The sequence below is a fragment of the Rhipicephalus microplus genome, chromosome 7 (genome assembly GCF_043290135.1).
Source record: "Rhipicephalus microplus isolate Deutch F79 chromosome 7, USDA_Rmic, whole genome shotgun sequence".
Lineage (NCBI taxonomy): Eukaryota > Metazoa > Arthropoda > Arachnida > Ixodida > Ixodidae > Rhipicephalus > Rhipicephalus microplus.
The window spans coordinates 36893455-36914220 of NC_134706.1; positions in this window are offsets into that span (position 1 = coordinate 36893455).

Here is a 20766-nt window from a genome sequence, read left to right on the forward strand (position 1 = left end):
TTCGGCCGAGGCGAATGTCGGTCCAAGTGCACCTGTATTCCTAGCTGATTAGCCTTGCCTGCAGATGCAGAAAGTTCATCCATCACTACATTGCGTAGCTGTGTGGCGTCACTGGTAATGTGTAATACTGCAGGTTCTGTACTAGTCTGTACTGCTTGTCCAATCTGGCTTGAAAGAATTTGCACTAAACAGTCGGAAAGGTTAGATATTAGTTTATCCATTGCCTTACTCACTGCCTTTTCCACAGCAGTTTCAATAGCCTGCGATAGGTTTGAGTCCATACTGGAAGTGCAGCGCGCTGTAATACCAGAGTATCCAAAAGCCCTGTCTCTAACTATGTCAATGGCTTCCCTTCGAGAACAGCGGCGGCGGTCAATAACTTCTAGGGTTTGAACCTCCCGGGAACGAGCGGAACAGTCAGAGTTGTCGGTGCAGTGACTGCCCCCACAGAGACAACACTTTTCCACTGTTGCAGTACAATTGCTTGGAGGATGGCTCTCTCCGCAGGTGCTACAACGAAAGTTAGATTTAAATCCTCCTGCACTGTGGCCGAATCTCCAGCAGTTCTTGCACTGAATCGGACGAGAAGCGAGGGGTTCTACTCGGAAGATCAGTGGCCATAATTTTATTTCTGACGGGCATTTTGTGCCCACAAATGTCGCGATAACAGATTCGGTTGGTACCCTCTGGTTGTCGACTAGGCGATTACACCAGTAAATTGAAATTACGCCTGCTCCAGACAGCCTGTCTAGGGTCTCAGCTGGACTCAGCTTGGAGTCGACTCCCCGTACAAGGCCTTTGGTACATGCAAGGTGAGGCGGAATAAAAGCACTCACCGGTGTAGCAGCAAAGGAGGTGCATTTGAGAAGATCCTGCACGCAGGTCTGATCCGGCGACCTACACACGATACCTCCTCGCCCAAATGGGTGCACATCTGTGATGGTCTGGAAATGGTTTGACGTTGTCTTAAGTTCCTTTTGAACCACCTGAGGGTTTGTAAGTCTGATGAAGCCTCCATTTGTAGGTACCAGTGCTACGGGAATGCTGTCGATACCACTGCGGAAAAAGGAGTCTAGTGGTAATTCATTTGACGGCAGGGACGCTGACCAGGTGGATCGCGCCTGGCCAGGAGAAGTAGTCGACATGAGCACTAGAGATATAGTTAGACTCAGAAACAGATAAACTATAGAATCGGACTCTAAGACAGAAAGTTAAAACCACTCAATCCTCAGCCAAGAACACCCCAGCAGGTTGAGCACGGGCACGGGCTGAAAGTGTTGGCAGGATTCTGTAGGATCACAGTGCAACGTAGAAGCTGCGGGACACATGGGCACGTGCGCTCGTGGCACCAAGAAGAAGATAATGATGATAATGACCTCGTATAGATTGCACTCACCCACAAAGCACTCAGGTGATCGTGTCATCGTTTGCTCCCATATAGCTCATGCCCACACTGGGTTAGTGGTGAATAATTGATTATATGCATTTCGTAAGATCTTCAGACTATTATTTATTGATAAACAAAAGAAAAGGAACGTAAGAAGAAAATACCGCATTGATTGTTAATTAGTAGATTCAGAACAGGCAGCCTAATGCCTACCACGAATAGAAATTAGAATATGTAACATCAAATTGTAGCCATAAATGTTTTCAGGCAGAAACTTCCTCATCTTCTACAGGCGACAGCATGCTTTTCTCTGCTTCGTTCAGGGATTTGGCACAGCAAATCTTAATTGTGCCTGTCTTGTAACGCATCGTATAGCAAAATCACGTATAACGTCCTTGTTCTGAAAAATAACTGCGCTTGACTGATCCAGGCAAAACTTCTCTTGGGCCTAGTTGGTTCATAATCGTAGAAGTACTTTTACAGCGCAAACGCACCAGAAAGAAAGAGATGACACACATAGCGCTGTGGGTGACGCCACGTAGTGACGAACTGCGGCACGGTCATGTGCTCCGTCCTTTACCCCGACTCCGCGTCGGCGCTGCATTACTGCATCTGATGGGGAACAACAACTTTGTGAAACTCGCTGCAGAAGACGCTTATCTGGAAGGTTTTGTGCAGGGTTAACCCTACATGCTACTCGTTCAGGGTTAACACTACATGCTTGCATCAAACATTGGCGTCATTGACGCTTTGGCAAACAGTGCAGATGGGGACTCTATGGAACGGGACTCAACGGGTGCCCGTGCGACGCATTTTCTCGCGTTTCACAGTACAGGAAATTCCACGGGTTTTTCTTATTCTAAAACGACAAGGTTCTATGTGCAAGTTCTTCGGCAGCGGGCTTACGTAAAGGTGTTGCCTTGTTTCATGTAGTATGATGGTCTTAACACTCTGTTGAGGGGTGGATTTCAAGTCGAGGTTACCAAGTATTTGCCTTCCCGTAGGACTTCGCGCTAGTCTTTCAAATTGAGCTATTCTTTGAGTCTCTAAGAGCTAGTAAAGTGTATTAATTATGAAGTCCCAACGCTAAGATTTTGTCATTAGTTACCACAGCGGTCGCACAGCATTTGACAAACACGCGCACTGTTCTGGAACCTGGCATTATGTATGTGGCATAATCTTTTATTATTGACGCCAGTATGCCCAACGGCATCAGTTAAATAAAAAGAGAAAGTTCTGTTGCCTGTATGAAGGCCAGGAGTGGTCGATGGAGTGGACCGTGCGTCCAGTGCGTCAAGTGAGGTGGTCGGCCGGGGTGGTGATGAAGGCCGCGTAGGTGGCGAGTGCGAGCCTAGTGAAGGGCCGTGCAGGTTCCCAATAGGTGATCGAGCGTTGCCTCTTTGGCCGGTCAACGCAGAATGGGCATGTCGTTGGGGGAGGCTGTGCACCTGAAGTTCATCTAGCCAGGATTGCAGCAGCCAAGGCAGCACCCACTCGAATCCTCCTCAGCGCAATTTCTTCTGGGCGAGGTAAGCCACCGGGAAGGTCGGATTCACGCGGAGGAATAGAATGAGTGCACGCGTGCAGTGCCGGAGGGTTTCTTTGTGAACAAGCAAGCTGTCCTTTGTGGACAGACGATGTAGACGCAGCGGGTACTTAACAGCCGCTCGATGGCAAGCGGCATCTACTTTCGATAGATGCCGGTACAATCCGGTGGGTCCATAATGCGCGGACAGGACATGCGCATCAGTGAATCGGTCGGTGTATATCAGAGGCTATATCGAGAGAGCTGGTCACTTTTCGCAGCTCTCGAACTGCCTGCGTGAAGAACCTGTTTACAAGCAATTTATCGTTTAATAAAAAATCTATTTTAGATATCATTACTGTTAACCCGTTCCGTATTGCAGTAAGCTCCTTTAATAAAGATGGTAAGGTTGACTCTGTTACACAACAACCTGTATGTTGAGTTTCAGGTAGCGCTGGACATACAAGACTGGTGTGCAGAACGCATTTATTGATAGCTGCGTCTACGTATACCACTAGTGAGTTGTCCATGGTAGTGACGACGCCCTCCTGCGCCACTTGTCGGGTAACTTGTCGCAGATGGGTCAGTGGTCGGTTATCCATAACCTGTGCCTTGAACTATGCATGAACTTCTGCCAAGGGTGCTTCAGGCTGTGGCAGCGTTGAATTATGGTAGTGAGCTAGAGCCGCCATCGCAGGAACAGCCTGACTCTTTAGGTAGCGAAGAACTCGACGCTGGTGGACAGTTTTGTCGATGGTGTTGAGCTGCAATTCTGCTTGGAGGGTCGCGATAGATGTTATACGAGAAAGACATGTAAATGCCCTCGTATAACCCACAAGGGCATTTACATGCCTTTCTCCTATAACATCGATCGTGGTTGGCGGTTTCGAGCAAGTCCCAATCTCTCAATGCCAGTTGTTGAAACTGAGCTTGATAAACAAGCTCAGGTTGTATGATTGATCGCACCAACACAGACACGTCCAATTATTTGAGAGATGCGATGAGTGAGATGAAGGGAATCAGCACTATTGCGACGAGCAGAGCGAACCCACGCGTTCGCAGAGCCAGATGCGTCCAGTTCGACCCTGAGCCTACGGATTGTAGATACACGAGTGAGGGTTTGGTCATTAAGGCTAAAACAAATCGGCGTCTGCAGAGGCCGACGGTGACCTCGTCTGCTGGTAACAGACATAAATGCCGTCTTCGTGGCAGACAGTGTCAGTACTATGCGCCCACAGCAGTACGACGCCTTGTCCAGACCACTCTGGAGGGCCTCCTGCTGGCGTTGCAGGTCTGGATGCAGTGTCGACACAGTCTAACCGTCTGCATACAGGAGGTAGAAGGCATATGGAATGCGTACTAGTTGCCCCGCGAGGGGCAACAGCGTAATATTGAAGAATATCGGGGCCAGCACCGAGCGCTGCGGTACACCCTGCTTCATTACAAACTGTCTGGTTCGTTCCTTGCCTACTCAAATGCAGAAGGTACGGGGTGCCAGAAAAGACACCCCAAAATCGCAGACATGAGGCGGAAGTTGAAGTCATTGCATTATGTGAATGACCGCAGAGTGGCTGACGGTGTCGTAGGCCTTGCGAACGACCATGGCGAGAAGGGTTCGAATGCTGGTTGATTTTTTTCCAACAATCACCATAGACGTCAAATTATCTAGGCCATATTCCATGCCCAGATGCAGTCAAATGCCATTCTGGGCTGGATGGTACAAGGCGTGCTTTTCCGGCCACCAGGAGGTGCGTGACGCCAACATGCGTTCAGAAGCTTGCACAACGTACACGTAAGAGCAATCGGCTGATGATTAGAGAGGTGGATCGGGTGCTTCGGAGTGCTCTCATGATTCAGGCTGCTCTCCCGTCATCCATACTGCGTTAAGCGTGTCCAGCAGCGACTGCATTGCAGGGCCATCGATATTTTTTAACACTTCATAGGAGATCCCCGAGATTATGTTCCAATATTCATCCACTTCGACGGACCTCGCCGCGCGCTCCGTGCTGCCCCACTAAGCGTCTGCGTACGATACACAGTCCCAACGGCACCTAGTTCTTTGCATACTTTTGCCTGGTCAATTGCTGCCGGGAGCTCCGCCGTCATGTACGGCGCTTGCATGCCTTCGATGTCTGGCAGACTGGCAGCCAGGCCAACCTCCAGAGGCAGGTTACACAGACAGTCGAATTGTGGTATGGCCAGGTTGTAGGATGGGAAAAAAGCCTTAACTCTTTGTGGGGCAAAATGGCTTGGTGTGCATCCTAAAGCGTGACACGCACTGGCCGCTGGGTCCGGAGTACGAGTACCTAATTTCATGCTCCGGAACGTTCACCATATCGAGGCGGATGAAGTCGATGTACGGCGTGACGCACACCAGTCTATCCACCATTCCCGGGCGAGGCGCTTCTCGCAGCGACGTGCTGCAGCAGTCAGTCTGTTGAGGTTACCACGAAGCTCATCGGCGGCTGTATTTCGGTTTGAGGCTAGCTCGGCACGACCGCGTGCTGCCCACAGACGCAGAAGATGTAAATTTCGAGGTGGTCTATTCTTTTCTACCCAGCTTGACATGTGGCAGTTTGTACAGCTGTGATTAAGACCTGCAATGGATCAGACGATGTATCAGCATACCAGGTGTTCAGTGTTCGCGAAGTAAGTCACAGTTGTGTAGCATCGACGTCAGAGGCGGCGCTGGTTATACGCGGCCAAACCAATTATCAACGGATGGTGATCGCTCCCCCAGCAGTGTGGTTCTATGTCCCACAAAATGTCAGACATGCCCAACCACCGCGAGAGGTCGGGCGAGTACGGTGGAGCACAGGAATGATCCCATCGACGTGTAGAAGTTTCCGGGGCATTCAGAAGGACATGAAGATCTCTACTGTAAATGTGTCTAGCACGATCTTTCCTCTAGCACTGGAAAAAGGGCAGCTACACGACTGATGAGGCGCTTTGAAGTCTCCCCCAACTAGCGCTGGGCTCCCAGGGTAGGTTTGACGCAGGTGCGTCAGTCACCCCAAACTCCACCGAGTAGCGCTGCCACTATACGGACGCACGTAAACTGAAACCACAACCACGTCCGTACGCGGAAGTTCAACGAGCACTGCCAGCACTTTTTCCACTGGTTACATCACAGCAGAGGGAATTTGCTTTCGAGGATATGTATTCACAACATACACGGTAGCCTTGCCTGAAGGTCCCAACGCATTGGTGCAGGGTCGATCAGGGATGGTTGGAGAAGCATACGCAGTGAATTCAGAGAGCTGTGGAAGCGAATTTGTTTCCTGTAGAAGCAGCCATAGAGCGGCGAGCTTCAGCAAGCACAAGGCAATAGTGAAATTGACCAACTTTATTTGAAAGTCTCGGCAGTTCCACTTCAGGACACAGTGGTGGCGCGTTGCTTTCAAAGGAGCGGTCATTGCGGTAGACGGTTCGTGAGCAACACCTTTGAGAACTCTTGCAGTTGCCGCGCAACAAAGTGGAGGAGCTCTGCCCGAGTCATCTTGACTAGTGCTGACGCGCTTGCGGACAATGAATCAGCGTACGGCACGTCTGTACCGCGCATCGCAGTTGGTCCAGTGGGTCGAGCGAAACGGGTTCTGCGTTGAGCGAGGCGCTTGACTTCTTTTTGGAGCTTCGCTATCTGTTGGTCAAGCTTCGCCAGATCGTACGTCGTCACAACCCTCAATTTAGGCGTGCTCGCAGCCTGTTGAACACGTTTTTAGCCCCGCTTGACGGCGTCACCGTGCGTTGGGGCTTCATAGCAAGCATTGTCAGGTTCTACCAATGATGGTGTGTCCTCTTCCGAAGGAGACCACATTTCAAAACGATTGCTAGTCGGAATGTCAGCATCCCTTTCTTTTTGTGTCACTAAAGGCTGGCGGCGCTTGCGTGGGTTATAGGCTTTGAGAGCCTTCTGTTTAACAGGACAATTTTTTGATGTCATATCATGATCATCCGTTTGGCAGAGCCCGCATTTGTACGTGCGCGTCTCGGCGGACTCCATGGAAGTATGCGCGGGTTGGGGACAAGAATCTCGCATGTGACCGGTACGAAAGCTACGATACCAGTGTACCACACCGCGGGCTTGTACACATGAAATTCCAGGATGTATCCGTTAAACCATATGCGGCTTGGTGGCGTTCGAGGACCTTGGAGAGTAACCAGGCACGTGCGTCCAGGGTCTTAATAAGAAGCTGTTACTATCTCGTGAGTGCAGCAGGTCAAAGGAGCGACAAGGCCCTCCGCCGATTTTCCTGGGTCAACACCAGAGACCACATTCCGGCGCAAGTCCGAGCCGGAACTCAAGTACACTTGCACTTGCACTGTACTATCAGCTGTGACTGGCAGAGTTTGCAGTTGGGTGGGGTGGCCAACATCCGCTAGCGAACGCACCCATAAAGATTCGCTGTTGGTGGGATGGTGAATGGAGAAACCTTGATAGGCGGTGGTTTTGAGGCAGGCATCGAAGGTTCACTGAAGGAAGCGATTTGACAATTTCGGTGCGTCGAAGCACTCACGTAGTTTTACGACGACCTTGTACTTAAGCTTGGTGCCAGGCGAGGCAACAGCGGCCGTAGAGACCCTTCCCACTTGCTTGCCGTTGTGGCTGAAGCAGACAAACCATTTGCATCAAGTTGGGAGTGAGCCACGAGTTGCGCACTGCGTTTCGGAGCACAGGCTGCAGTAAAGCGTCATACACTGAAGCTCAATTACCTAGAAGTGTCCAGGGCCGCCATCCTCGCTGTCACAAGTGCTACATATCAGCCTATACCGCTTCTGGTGTTGCTGATACCCTTGTTACAGTTGACATCGCTACGCAAAAGTAAACCTGCGACTGTTAAACATATGTCTTTGCGTACTTTTGCACATATATTTAGCATCAATTGGTGACGTGTTGCTCAATAATAAAATTTACAACGCAGTCACCTTTTATTTATTAATTTATTTACAGTACCTTACAGAGCCCTCGAGGGGAATTGTGTAAGGCGGGCGGTACAGATATTGTGTTAGAAAAATATATATACATAATATCTACACATGCATAGGCAAATAATAAATATAATAGAAAATGCAGTTCAACTTATGAACATGTAAGCAAAATACATACTAGAAAATTGAGTTACAGAATGTGAAGGTGAAATACAAAAAAACTATTATGACAGTAACTACAACCTAGCAATAGTGCAAAAACATCGGCAACAGTCCTACGAAAACTGATGATTACGAAGATGAGATAGAGCAGTTTTTGGTGCATAAGTATTTTTTAAGAGTATAATAGAACTTTGTGTGGTCTTGTTCTGACACAAGATCATCTGGCAAATCATTCCACAAACGAATAGTTCGTGGAAGAGCCGACTGGTTGAAAGCGTTAGTATTGCCGTACATGCGTGATAAGCTAAAGGTGCTATGTAGTATGCTCGAAGTTCGATGTGCTAGATTAAGGTGAACAGATGGCATCATGCTGGTGTGGATGACTTAGTGAAATAATGATAAAAGTGAGATGTCGCGGCGAATTTCCAGTGGCTCGAGTGCAAGGCTATGTTTAATCTGTGTTACGCTGGACGGGTAGCTGTGATTACGCGCTATGAATCGACTAGCTCTGTTCTGTATACATTCTAACTTATCTATGAGGTATTGTTGATATGGAGACCAAATGGAGGATGCGAACTCCAGTTGAGGACGGATTAAAGCAAGATAAGACTGTTTGCGCACATCGGAGGGAGCACTGTATAGATTTCGGCACAGAAAACCTAAAGATCTTCATGTTTTGGCACATATAGAAGTTATATCTGTGGACCACGAAATTTAGAAGTTAAGTATATGCCTACGTATTTGTAATGATCAGTGCGTTCTACAATGCCATTATCAATTATGTATTGGCTAATAAAGTTATCACGTTTGCGACTAAAGGTGATTAGTTTGCATTTGGAAACACTAAGTGTCATTTGCCATGTTTTGCACCACTCAATTATATTGACGCGCGTATGTGCCAGTGGTGAGGACAACGAAGGAGCGCGAGTGTCTTTGGCCGAGGGCAAAAGACGAAGAAGTCGTTGCAGTCTGTTTCCTGCGATCGATAAATCGTATTTGTTTGAGGCGCTTTGTGTGCTCATCAATCTCGCGTCGTCACACTGGTGGAGGTGCTGGGTACGTCTTCATGCTTGGCACCCCTTCGCGGACCCGACATTCAAGCCCGGAATCACTACCACCCGTCGATACACCAGTCCACCATTCCAGCCACCATCTGCGAGGCCTAGCTCCCGAGCTCAATCCCTTTCCAGAAACTGCCAGCAATTGCTTGCCTCCTTCAACCACCATGGCCACTGCAGCTACATCGCACATGACACTGCAGAATCCCACGATTCCTGACTGCTTTCATGGTGAGACCTATGAAGATGCACAAGACTGGCTGGACCAGTTCGAACGCTGCGCGAAGTACAACCTGTGGGCCACCCCAGAAGACAAGCTCGCGAATGTGTACTTCTACCTAAAAGACATCGCCCAGACGTGGTACATCAACAGGGAAAGAAGCATGGCTACGTGGGACGACTTCCGCAACCAGCTGATTGACACCTTTAGTAGTCTCGACAGAAAGGAGAATGCGCAACGTCTCTTGGAAGCTCGAATTCAAAAACCAAACGAGAGCGTCGCTATGTTCGCCGAGGACATGAACCGTCTTTTCGGCAGGGCGGATCCCGAGATGCCGGAAGACAGGAAGCTGCGGTATCTAATGCGAGGCGTGAAGGAGCAACTGTTTGCTGGGCTTGTGAGAAATCCGCCAACAACAGTAGCTGAGTTCACGAAAGAAGCCACAGCTATTGAACGGGCCCTACAGCAACGGTACCGCCAGCAGAACCCGGTCAACGTTCGAGCGAGTAGCCCTGTCACGACTGCGGCGAGCCTCTGCGACAACGACAGGCCTCTGCGGGAAGTCATCCGGGAGATTTTGAGGGAGGAGCTTCGGCAGCTTGGTTTAATTCCAGCAACTGAACCGACGCCGGCATTGTCTTTTTCGCTGATGTTGTCCGGGATGAGGTCCGCCATGCTCTCTCTTCATCCGGCTATAATGGTGTGCGACGACATTTTACTTATGCTGATGCAGTCCGACGCCCCGTCGTCGCTCCTTCAGCACAGCAGACCCCAATGACTGGACCACCACCAACCCTGCAAACACAGCCACTGTCAGCACCGACCACTTTCGCAACCTCACCGATTCCTCCGACAAGACGAATGCCGTATAACCAACATGCCCCACAACGTAGCCCCACAACGTGGCCCAATAGTGAGTCTCCACTTACCTACCAGCGTCGGAAAACCGATTTGTGGCGTACCGCTGACTGTCGACCGGTATGCTTTCATTGTGGCGAAGCTGGGCACGTCTACAGAGTTTGCCGTTATCGCGACGCTCAGTACTCGAGATTTCCTCGCTACCCTGATTACATTGCGTACGACGATCAACGCATGTACAACTACGCCCATGTGAACACACCGCCGCAGAATCCAGTAATGCCCAGACCACGTTCTCCATCTCCTGCACGGCCCAGTTCACCTAATCGTCGCAGTTTTGCCGACGTCACCAGGGGCAGGTCCCCTAGCCCGCGACGGGGAAACTAGACGCAGCGACCTCGGGGGGTGGGGTTGCCAATATTCGAAATTCCGAACAGCCCCCATTGCAGAAAAGTGACAGCTCGAAGCCATCGATACCGAAGAAGACGACAGCAACGACTAATTCGACGAATGAGACAACTGCTGACGTAACCGACGTTATCAGCGCTGACCTCGTCGTTCACATTGACGGCCACCAAGTGACGGCACTAGTGGACACTGGCTTCCACTTTTCTATAATAAGCCTACAGCTAGCCGAAAGACTCAGGAAGGTGAAAATGCCATGGCAGGGACCCAATATAAGAACTGCAGGAGGTCAGTTGATGACACCGGTTGGAAAGTGCACAGCCCGACTCTTCATTGCTGGTTCCACCTTTGTCGCCACCCTCGTCATTCTCCACGAGTGCTGAAAACAGCTCATATTGGGAATGGATTTCTTGCGCGAATGCGGGGCTGTGATTGACATCCGTGACAGAAGCGTAACGTTCACTGTAAGCTCGGAGACTGCTACAGATGAGGAACACCAGCCACCTCGCTTCCGTATTGCCGATGACGACGTCATACTGCCGCCACGAAGTTGTTCTCTCGTATCCGTGCACTGTGACAAATTACAAAATGGTACTGGCATCGCTGAACACATCAAGGAGCTCGCATTCACTAGCGGCAATTCTGTTGCCCGGGCTGTCATCACTGTTATTGACGGATACGCTGAACTGCTATTGACAAATTTCAGCAGAGAACGCCGACACATAGTTAAAGGCACGGCTATTGCCTATTTTGACGAACTCTCGCAAACAGAAGATTGTCATTTAGTGGAGGAAGCAGCATCGCCTACTATCACTACACCGACACCTGTAGACGTTGGTCCAATGTTATCTCCCATTGAGCGAGACCGCCTTCTCACGCTGATCAACAAGTTCCACGGCTGCTTCTCATCCACATCAAGAGTTGGTCAAACGGCACTGACGAAACACCGCATCATCACGGATTCCGATGCCAGACCCATCCGGCAAAATCCTTATCGAGTCGCCCCAAAGGAGCGTGAGGTAATTCAAAAACAGGTGAAAACGATGCTAGAAGATGGTGTTATTCGGCCGTCTAACAGTCCTTGGGCATCACCTGTAGTACTCGTCAAAAAGAAGGACGGTAGCTTGCGTTTCTGCGTCGACTACCGTAAGCTTAATCAGATCACAAAGGAGGACGTCTACCCTCTGCCGCGTATTGATGATTCATTGGATAGACTACAAAACGCACGCTACTTTTCGTCTATGGACTTAAAAAGCGGCTACTGGCAAATTGAAGTGGATGAGAGAGATCGTGAGAAGACCGCCTTTGTTACGCCCGACGGACTTTATGAATTTCAGGTTCTTCCTTTCGGTTTGTGTTCGGCGCCAGCAACATTCCAGCGTCTCATGGACACGGTTCTGTCGGGACTTAAGTGGCAAACCTGCTTGGTGTACCTCGATGACGTGATTGTCTTTTCGGCGACTTTCGAGGAACACGTACGAAGGCTCGAAGCAGTTTTTGAAGCAATACGCTTGGCTCGTCTTACTCTAAAACCAGAAAAGTGCCACTTCGGCTTCCACGAACTTCGATTCCTCGGTCACGTCGTGAGCAGCCAAGGGATCCGACCCGACCCGGATAAAATTGCCGCCGTGGCAAACTTCCCGACGCCATCAGACAAAAAATCAGTGCGACGTTTTTTAGGACTCTGTGCCTATTACCGGCGGTTTATTGCTAATTTTTCGCGCATCGCATGGCCCTTGACACAGCTTACTCGGGAAGATACCCCCTTCAGATGGGGCGAAGACCAACCGCCGGCATTTCACGAGCTTCGTCAGCGAATGCAAACACCCCCCCCGTGCTGGCCCACTTCGATGAAGACGCGCCGACAATACTTCATACAGACGCTAGTAATGTGGGTCTTGGAGCAGTGCTCGTACAGTCGAAGGACAACAATGAAAACGTGATCGCCTATGCCAGCAGGACGCTGTCCCGAGCTGAAGCTAATTACACTACGACGGAAAAAGAATGTCTTGCAATGGTATGGGCAGTCCTGATGTTTCGTCCTTATTTGTACGGCCGCCCATTCACCGTTATCAGCGATCACCACTCTCTCTGTTGGTTAGTCAACTTGAAAGATCCGTCTGGCCGCCTTGCACGATGGAGTCTTCGGCTCCAAGAATTTGACTTCACTGTTGCCTACAAGTCGAGAAAACGACACACCGATGCCGACTGTCTTTCTCGGTCTCCTGTTGCGACGGCATCCCCGGACAACGACAATGACGACGCGGCCTTTCTCGGAATTGTGGACACTGCCACCTTTTCTCAACAGCAGCGTGGCGATGCTGAGCTGCTACCACTTATAGATTACCTACAAGGGCGAGCGAATAGCGTTCCGAAGTTATTTGCGAGAGGGCTGCCGTCGTACTGCCTGCGAAATGACGTTCTTTATAAGAGGAACTTTTCACCCACCGGCAGCAGCTACTTGCTCGTCGTTCCTTCTTCGCTTTGCCGTGAGGTACTGCAAGCCTGTCACGACGAACCTACCACTGGTCACTTGGGTTACGCAAGAACATTGGCGAGGACAAGGCAGAACTATTACTGGCCAAGACTTGCCGAAGTTGTCAAAACTTACGTGCAGGCATGTCTAGATTGCCAGCGCCGCAAGCCACCATCCATCAAACCAGCTGGCCTGCTGCAGCCTGTTCGAGTGCCGTTGACACCGTTTGCACAAATTGGCATGGATTTTCTGGGCCCCTTCCCAAAGTCTGCCACTGGAAACAGGTGGATAATCGTCGCCACGGATTACCTGACCCGATACGCGGAGACAGGCGCTCTGCCACGGGCAACGGCAGCTGAAACGGCGCAATTTTTCATCGAAGCCATCGTCTTAAGACACGGTGCCCCCGAAATAGTCATCACTGACAGAGGTACTGCGTTCATGGCCGAGCTTTTGGACACCATTTTCCGACTAAGTGGTACAGCTCACAGGAAGACAACGGCGTATCATCCCCAGACCAACGGGCTCACCGAACGCCTCAACAAGACCCTGGCTGACATGATAAGCATGTACGTAGATGTAGAGCACAAGAACTGGGACATCATTTTGCCCTACGTCACGTTCGCGTACAACACAGCTCGTCAAGAGACCACTCGGAAGACACCCTTTAGTCTCCTTTATGGACGCGAGGTTACAACAACGTTAGACGCAATGCTCCCTCATGAAAATGATGGCAATGAGACAGACGCCGAAGAGTTTACCCAGCTAGCAGAAGAAGCCAGACAACTTGCCAGGTTGCGAATCACCAAACAGCAAGACGACGATGCCAAGTATTACAACCTCCGGCACAGACCCGTCATATACAACGTGGACGACAAAGTATGGGTCTGGACACCTGTTCGTCAGCGTGGGCTTTCCGAAAAGCTGTTGCGAAGATACTTCGGACCCTACAAGGTTCTGCGACGCATTTGTGACGTCAACTACGAGGTTGTTCTGGACGGCGTGCAGTGTTCAAAGCGGCGCAGACATTCACCAGAAATTGTCCACGTGCTTCGGATGAAGCCTTACGTTCAGTGACTAACTGTGCAGTTTTGGTTTCGCCTTGCTTCTCAAACGTTTAACATCGGGACGATGTTTTTTCAAAGGGGGAATAATGACGCGCGTATGTGCCAGTGGTGAGGACAACGAAGGAGCGCGAGTGTCTGGCCGAGGGCAAAAGACGAAGAAGTCGTTCCAGTCTGTTTCCTGCGATCGATAAATCGTATTTGTTTGAGGTGCTTTGTGTGCTCGTCAATCTCGCATCGTCACAATATGCTCGAGGTCTTTTTGAAGAGTTAAATGATCGCTATTGTTGCGGATGGGACGATGGATAATGCTGTCATCGGCAAATATACGCATACATGAGGATAAGTTGTCAGGTAGGTCGTTAATGTAGATGAGGAAAAGTAAGAACCAAGAACACTACCCTGTGGTACACCAGACGAAACGTAACGTAGTGATGAAGAGTGATTGTTGGCGATAGTGACTTGTTGGCGGTTAGTTAGGAAGTTTCTGAGCCATGTTAACGTGAGTGAATCCAGTTTTAGTGATGACAGTTTCAATATCAAGCGACAATGAGCAACACGATCTAATGCCTTTGCAAAATCAAGGAATAAACAATCTGTCTGTAGATTACTGTTCATGTTAGAATGCAGGTCGGTGGTGAACTCAAAGAGTTGAGTCTCGGCTGAACAACCCTTTCGGAACCCGTGCTGGTTTGAGAAAGAGAAATTGTTAGATTCTAGATGCGCATAAATGTTAGAAGCTATGATATGCTCAAGCATCTTGCAACATCTGCATGTCAAGGAAATGGGGCGATAATTTCCAGGTGAACTTTTCCTACCACTTTTATGAACTGGCACCACCTTCGCTATCTTCCAGTCAGAAGGCAATATTCCTGTAGCGAGCTACTGCCGAAAAATGTGAAACAGGATATTGCCAGACATATAAACAGTGTTCTTTAATATTTTTGAATTGATATCGTCAATACCAGAAGATGATGACATCTTCAGATTTTCAATTATTTTAACTATGCCTTCAATTGTGGTATCTAAAGGTGACATGAATGAGTAATCGCGTTCAACAATTTCTGGAAGATGAGCATGCTCGCTAGTAAACACGGATGAAAAGAATGAATTAAAGACATGAAGACAATCAGTGTCGGCAAAAGGAGTGTTATTTGCATCGTGTAATGAAATGAAGTTATCATCCCGATCAGGACTTATTACTTTCCAGAATTTTTTGGGATTAGATTTTAGGAGTGAAGGCAAATCCTGGGAATAGTATTTACTTTTCGCAGTTGTAATTTCGTGGCAATATTTCTTTAGGCATTCCTCGTATCTATCCCAAGACTTGTGTGACCGCGAATTTTGCGCAGACCGATAAAGCCATTTTTTTTTGTTTCTAAGTCTGCGCAAAGACTTGGTAAACCATGGATTAGTTTTATCATTCGTAATTGTTATCAACGGCACGTGTTTTTCCATTAAGGCTGAAATCGCATTCTTGAAAAGAACCCAGTTTTCTTCAACTGAGCGACTGTAAAAAGAAGGCAGTAGCACATTGTCAAGGAAAGACTCAAGTTTCCTGTTAATGGCATCGTAATTGGCTTTATTATAATCTCTAATTTTCTTTGATGCGGTTCCTGCAAAAGGTGGCAAGATAGAAAGATCAACTTGCCGCATTTTGTGGTCACTAAAGCCATTTAGGTAGTTTATGTGGTCTATAGTTTCAGGTGCGTTTGTAAGAACGAGGTCAAGTGTATTTGAACCGCGAGTTGAGTGAGTGACAACCTGAGCTAAACGAAAGTCTAGAGTTAAGTTAATGAAGTCAGTTGACTACTTAGAAGAAGATGACAGCTGCTCCCAGTCAATAAATGGTAGATTGAAATCGCCGAATGAATAAACGATGCGAGCCTCACAGATTTCGATGGCAGAATTAATGCTGATGCGCAACTTTTCTAAGAAAGAATGATGACAATCGGGAGGACGATAACAGCTGCCGAGCAACATCCTTGTGGAATGAATTGTGCAAACTACTCATATAATTTCAATCTTATAATGGGAAGCGACGACATAAGACGTGATGACTTTTTAACAGCTATAAGAACACCACCACCCCTTCTGTCTGGACGATCACTTCGATAAACGTTCTATCTGTTAGCATGCGTAAAAATCTCATTGTCATTGATGTCAGCGTTAAGCCATGTCTCAGTGAAGACAACAATATCAGAAACGTTATCATCGATATAAGATGACACTATTTCACGTTTGGATAAGATGCTTCTAGTATTAGTGAATGATACTGTTAGTGATAGAGGAGTGCAAGGCTTATGCAGCTCCGGCTTCCTATACGTTTGTACGTTTCCTTCTAGCTATCTGCTTGAGCGTATAACTGACATGGAGACGGCGCCATAGACGTAAGTAACGTTTTCGATGCGTAGCTTGTCCACTACAAGCCTAAATGGCTTATTTTGAGTTCTGGTAAAGTCTATTAGCTTTATGCGGGTCTGTCGCGTTGCCAATAAAAAATCTTCGCGTATTGAAAACGTAGTGCACTTCAGATGTCGGGCACGCGACAAGATTTGGTCCTTATCTTTAAAAAAGGTATGTTTGGCAACGATTGGTCGACACTTTTTTTTATCATGTTTACCCAATCTATGAACCCTTTCAAACTGAGTACCAGTGAGTGTAAGCTGCAATTTTTCAGAACAAAACTTAATAATTTTCTGTTCAGAAGCTGCCCAATCCTCATTAGCATGGTCTTCCAAACTGAAAAAGAGTAGGTTGGATCGACGCATCCTGTTTTCCGCTTCATCACATCGTGAAGATATTGATGTAAGTTGATCCGTAAATCCTCACAGTGTGTCTGCAGGTGTGGCTTTAGAAATACCTGCCGAAGACTGTGCCTCTTCAAGTGATACCACGTTTGTACTTAGGCGCTTAATCTCATGTACAGTTGACTTCAGCTTTTCAGACATATCGCGAAGAGCTGGTTCTGTACTGTCCTTAGCCGCAATTCCGGTGGCCTGAACCTTTTATAAAGCATCGACCTTTAGCCTTAGTTGCTTCATTTCGTCGAGAACTGTATTATGTTGCGTTACCAAAGCAGCGTATTCATCTTTGAGTTCCCGTACAGTTTCCAGTGCCTGGGCGAATGCGTCAGCCTCCGCCTTCGACATAGGCACTGGATTTACCTCAACGTCACCCGCAAGCAACAACAAAAGGTCGGACCAAGTACAAAATGCAAAAGACAGATGAAATGACACCCGTTTCACTAGATCACTACACTCTGGAGGGCACGACACCGCGAAAAGACAATAATTGCTGATTTTTATGCTGGTAGCATGATTGAGATAACTGAACATTCTCGATGCGGTTTCGAGCCCAAAGTGTGAGGCAGCAGACTGGCATTTATATCCCGTGGCGCGCACTTCCACAGTCGCTGTTGTCGATTTTCATTGCCAGACGGAGTAGCCTATAGCACCCAGATTTGGCGTTGGTCGCTTTCGAGGCGGCTCTTTCAGCTCGAGTGAAACGGTAGTTAGTCGGCCAGAGCCAAACCCGTCGAGACACAACAATAAACGAAGCCGCAAGTACGATTCACCGCCCGCAAGTACGAAGACAAGGCAAATGTGTGTACTACTCATCATTCTTATGGTCACTGAACGATCGCAGCGCCAGAGTCTCGTCTAGTTAATTTTAGGAATCTCTATGAATGCCTGTAATGAACAAGCTTAATGCGTCCCTATAAATTGATAAGTGCATCCAATAGGCAACATACAGGCATAAATACTATCTGACAGTGGTTCGATACTGAGTCATCTTCCGTAAATTGAATGATTGTAAAGTATATTACTCTTTCAATTAATTTTATAAGATTAGAAGGTTATGGGATAAGAATTATATTATCAAAATAAGCACCTATACTCCTTATTTTTGTAAGCAGGAGAATTATTTTTGCAATTTTGAATTATGGAGGAATCCAACCATGAGGTAGAACGAAGACGTCGTAGTGCTCTTTCCGTGCTTTGAATGCAGATTGTGTACAATTTGCTACATCGAATAACTTAGCGAACATTCAGACACTAAACTTCCACGTGCAGAATTTAATGTATAAGTAGGACTCAGAGCAGCTGATCAAATTGACCTTGGTGATGACTTTCTTGCGCTTTGCAGCCATGTCGAGTTGACTGACCTCTACCTTCTTTTTTTTTCTTTTCGTCACTAACCGTCTGTCGCTAAGACATTGCGGCCCAATACAGTCGATGGTACACCAAGACCGACTGCCGATCGGTAGTATAGAGAAAGATGAAAGAAGAGAGAATGCTCGCAGCATGTGACAAATCTTTGTAACTCCACTTGCACTGGACGGATTCTTTAAGTTTCTGTCGCATTGAATTCGTCAAGCAATAAGCCCTTCCAATGAAATCATTCCATGTTTACTTGAAAAAAAAAAGTTTCAGGGCCCCTTTAAGGAACACCAAATGGTCGACATTTTCGAAGCCCTCCACAACGGCCCTCCCTTGTAATAACTATCGAGGTTTTGCGACGTAAAATAATAATATTATTACAAAGACCATTTGTCTAATAAACGATTATCTCACCAATTTTTTCTTTTTATACTTTCAGAACAGCGTTGGTTTCTTACGCGCTATGCAGGATGTCACTCTGACTCCTTCGATAATGAAATATTATTGCAATAATATTGCGTGCGCGAAAGGCCAACATCATTGAGAGTTTGTCTATACATATATTCAATGATTGTGTTTGTATATAGTTCACTATAGCAATATACACTGCAGTGTGATCCTCCGAAGTCATTGTTTTGCTGGCTTTCATTTTCGCAGTGAAAGAAGTGGGCTCTGAAATATTACAAGTACCGTATGCAGCGCGTATTTTCAGCGTATACTGATTACCAAATATCCTGCACCATTCCGCTTCCTGAGCCGGTCCGCCGCGTTGTTGTAGCGGATAAAGTGCTCGGCTGCTGGAATTGAACCCGCGACATTACTGCCTCGGCGGTCGCACTTAGATGGAAGCGGAACAGTGGCGACCTTTGTTCAGCGCGATGTCGGGGCACAATAAAGAACGCTAGTTGGTCAACATTTCCGAAGTCATCCACTGCGGCGTCCTCCGCGGCATTGGTCTTCGGCGCAAAACCCCGTATGTCGCGATTGTCATTATTATATGTAATGATAAAGCGTTCCACTTCTATACCTCTTCATCACCATTTCGGCTTTTTCTCGAGTGCCCATGGCCTACTTTGTAAAAGTAATAATCAGGGCTTCAACGTCGATGAACACTAATCGTGGAATAACAAACAGCGCAACAGGGTTAGATAGGGATACAAATGTTAAAATGACACGGCGCTGAACACACGACCAAATATATTTTTGAAGAAGAAAGGCTTCAGTTTTGCAATTGCATCATCGATTTTAATATCTACGCACACTTTCCCGACTTTAAAAGAAACATCTACACAAGTGTAGTGGACATGTTGGTATACAGGTTTAACAGGAAAACCACCCAGATTTTAGCGAAACGAAAAAGATAGCCGTAATTGAAATTTCGACAAATAAATTTAACTCGAGTTAAAGGAAAAAGCGGTGGAACGCTTGCAGTGCCGTGACGAAATCCCTGACTAGAACGCTTTTCACCGGAGTAACCCGTTTCGGCCTTTCGTGTTTTTCAACACTTTTTTTCATATTCAAGATGCGTCATGAGCATTCATACGATGGCGCTGAAGGTCACGCTTGAAAACACACCTTGGAAATGGCGCAAGTAGTCAATGTGAATGCCGATGTCTCGTTCCGTGTATTCAGGCTTCCTTGTTTTCACTATCTGCATTGATCTGGACATCTGGTCTTTGTCCGTGCTCCTTGCGGGCGATGCTTCTTGAGCGGACTACGTAGACTCGACGTCCGGCGTGCAGTGGACACCTGCTTGCAATGGCCAGGTCATCCACACCACTCTGGCACCGGCTGCCACTGCGCTGACTTCATCAAGCTCTTGTCCATCGTCATTATTTGCCGTGGTTTTGGGCTGATGGAAAGCGCAAAATGCTGTTCCTCTGCCTTGGGTCAAGATGCGGGTGATCCCCGATGTGACGGGAAAGATGGCCGGCATGTCGATCCAATGGGATGGCCTCGTGCCTTTCCATCGGCCTTGGGCGGAAGCGGCGGTGGTCTTTGACGCAGCGTGGACGCTGGCTGGGGCCTTGGTATGAGAGCAGACGCACGGATCTTCTCCAGGGTCCTTTGTCGAGATGAAGTGGTGATGAGGTGGTCGAGATGAAGTGGTGGATATATTAACCCTCGGTAATATAACGGGGTCTTCTAGTGGTTCTTGATTCCATTGCTCAATGTTCGTGATGGCTTTCTGATATTTATCGTCTGTGTTTTACCTTAACTTGTGCTAGTCTACGAGTTTGGTCTGTGCGCATTTTGGTTGCAGAACCGCTTTTTCTATACTGATGCTGACTATCCCGTGGTCACTACCGAGGTTCTGGAAACTATTCTTGCTCGTAACCTGCCCCACGTTGTTGCAGAGGGTGAGGTCTGTTGTGGTGTCTCTATTGAGACCTACGCCAACCCGTGTATGGAATGAGGGTTTGGTGTGCGTCGTCAGATCCTTCTGCTCTATGACTTCAATGACGATCCTCCCCACCCCTTTTTTGTTGTATAAGGGTAGCCCCTCTGCTAGTGCGGTG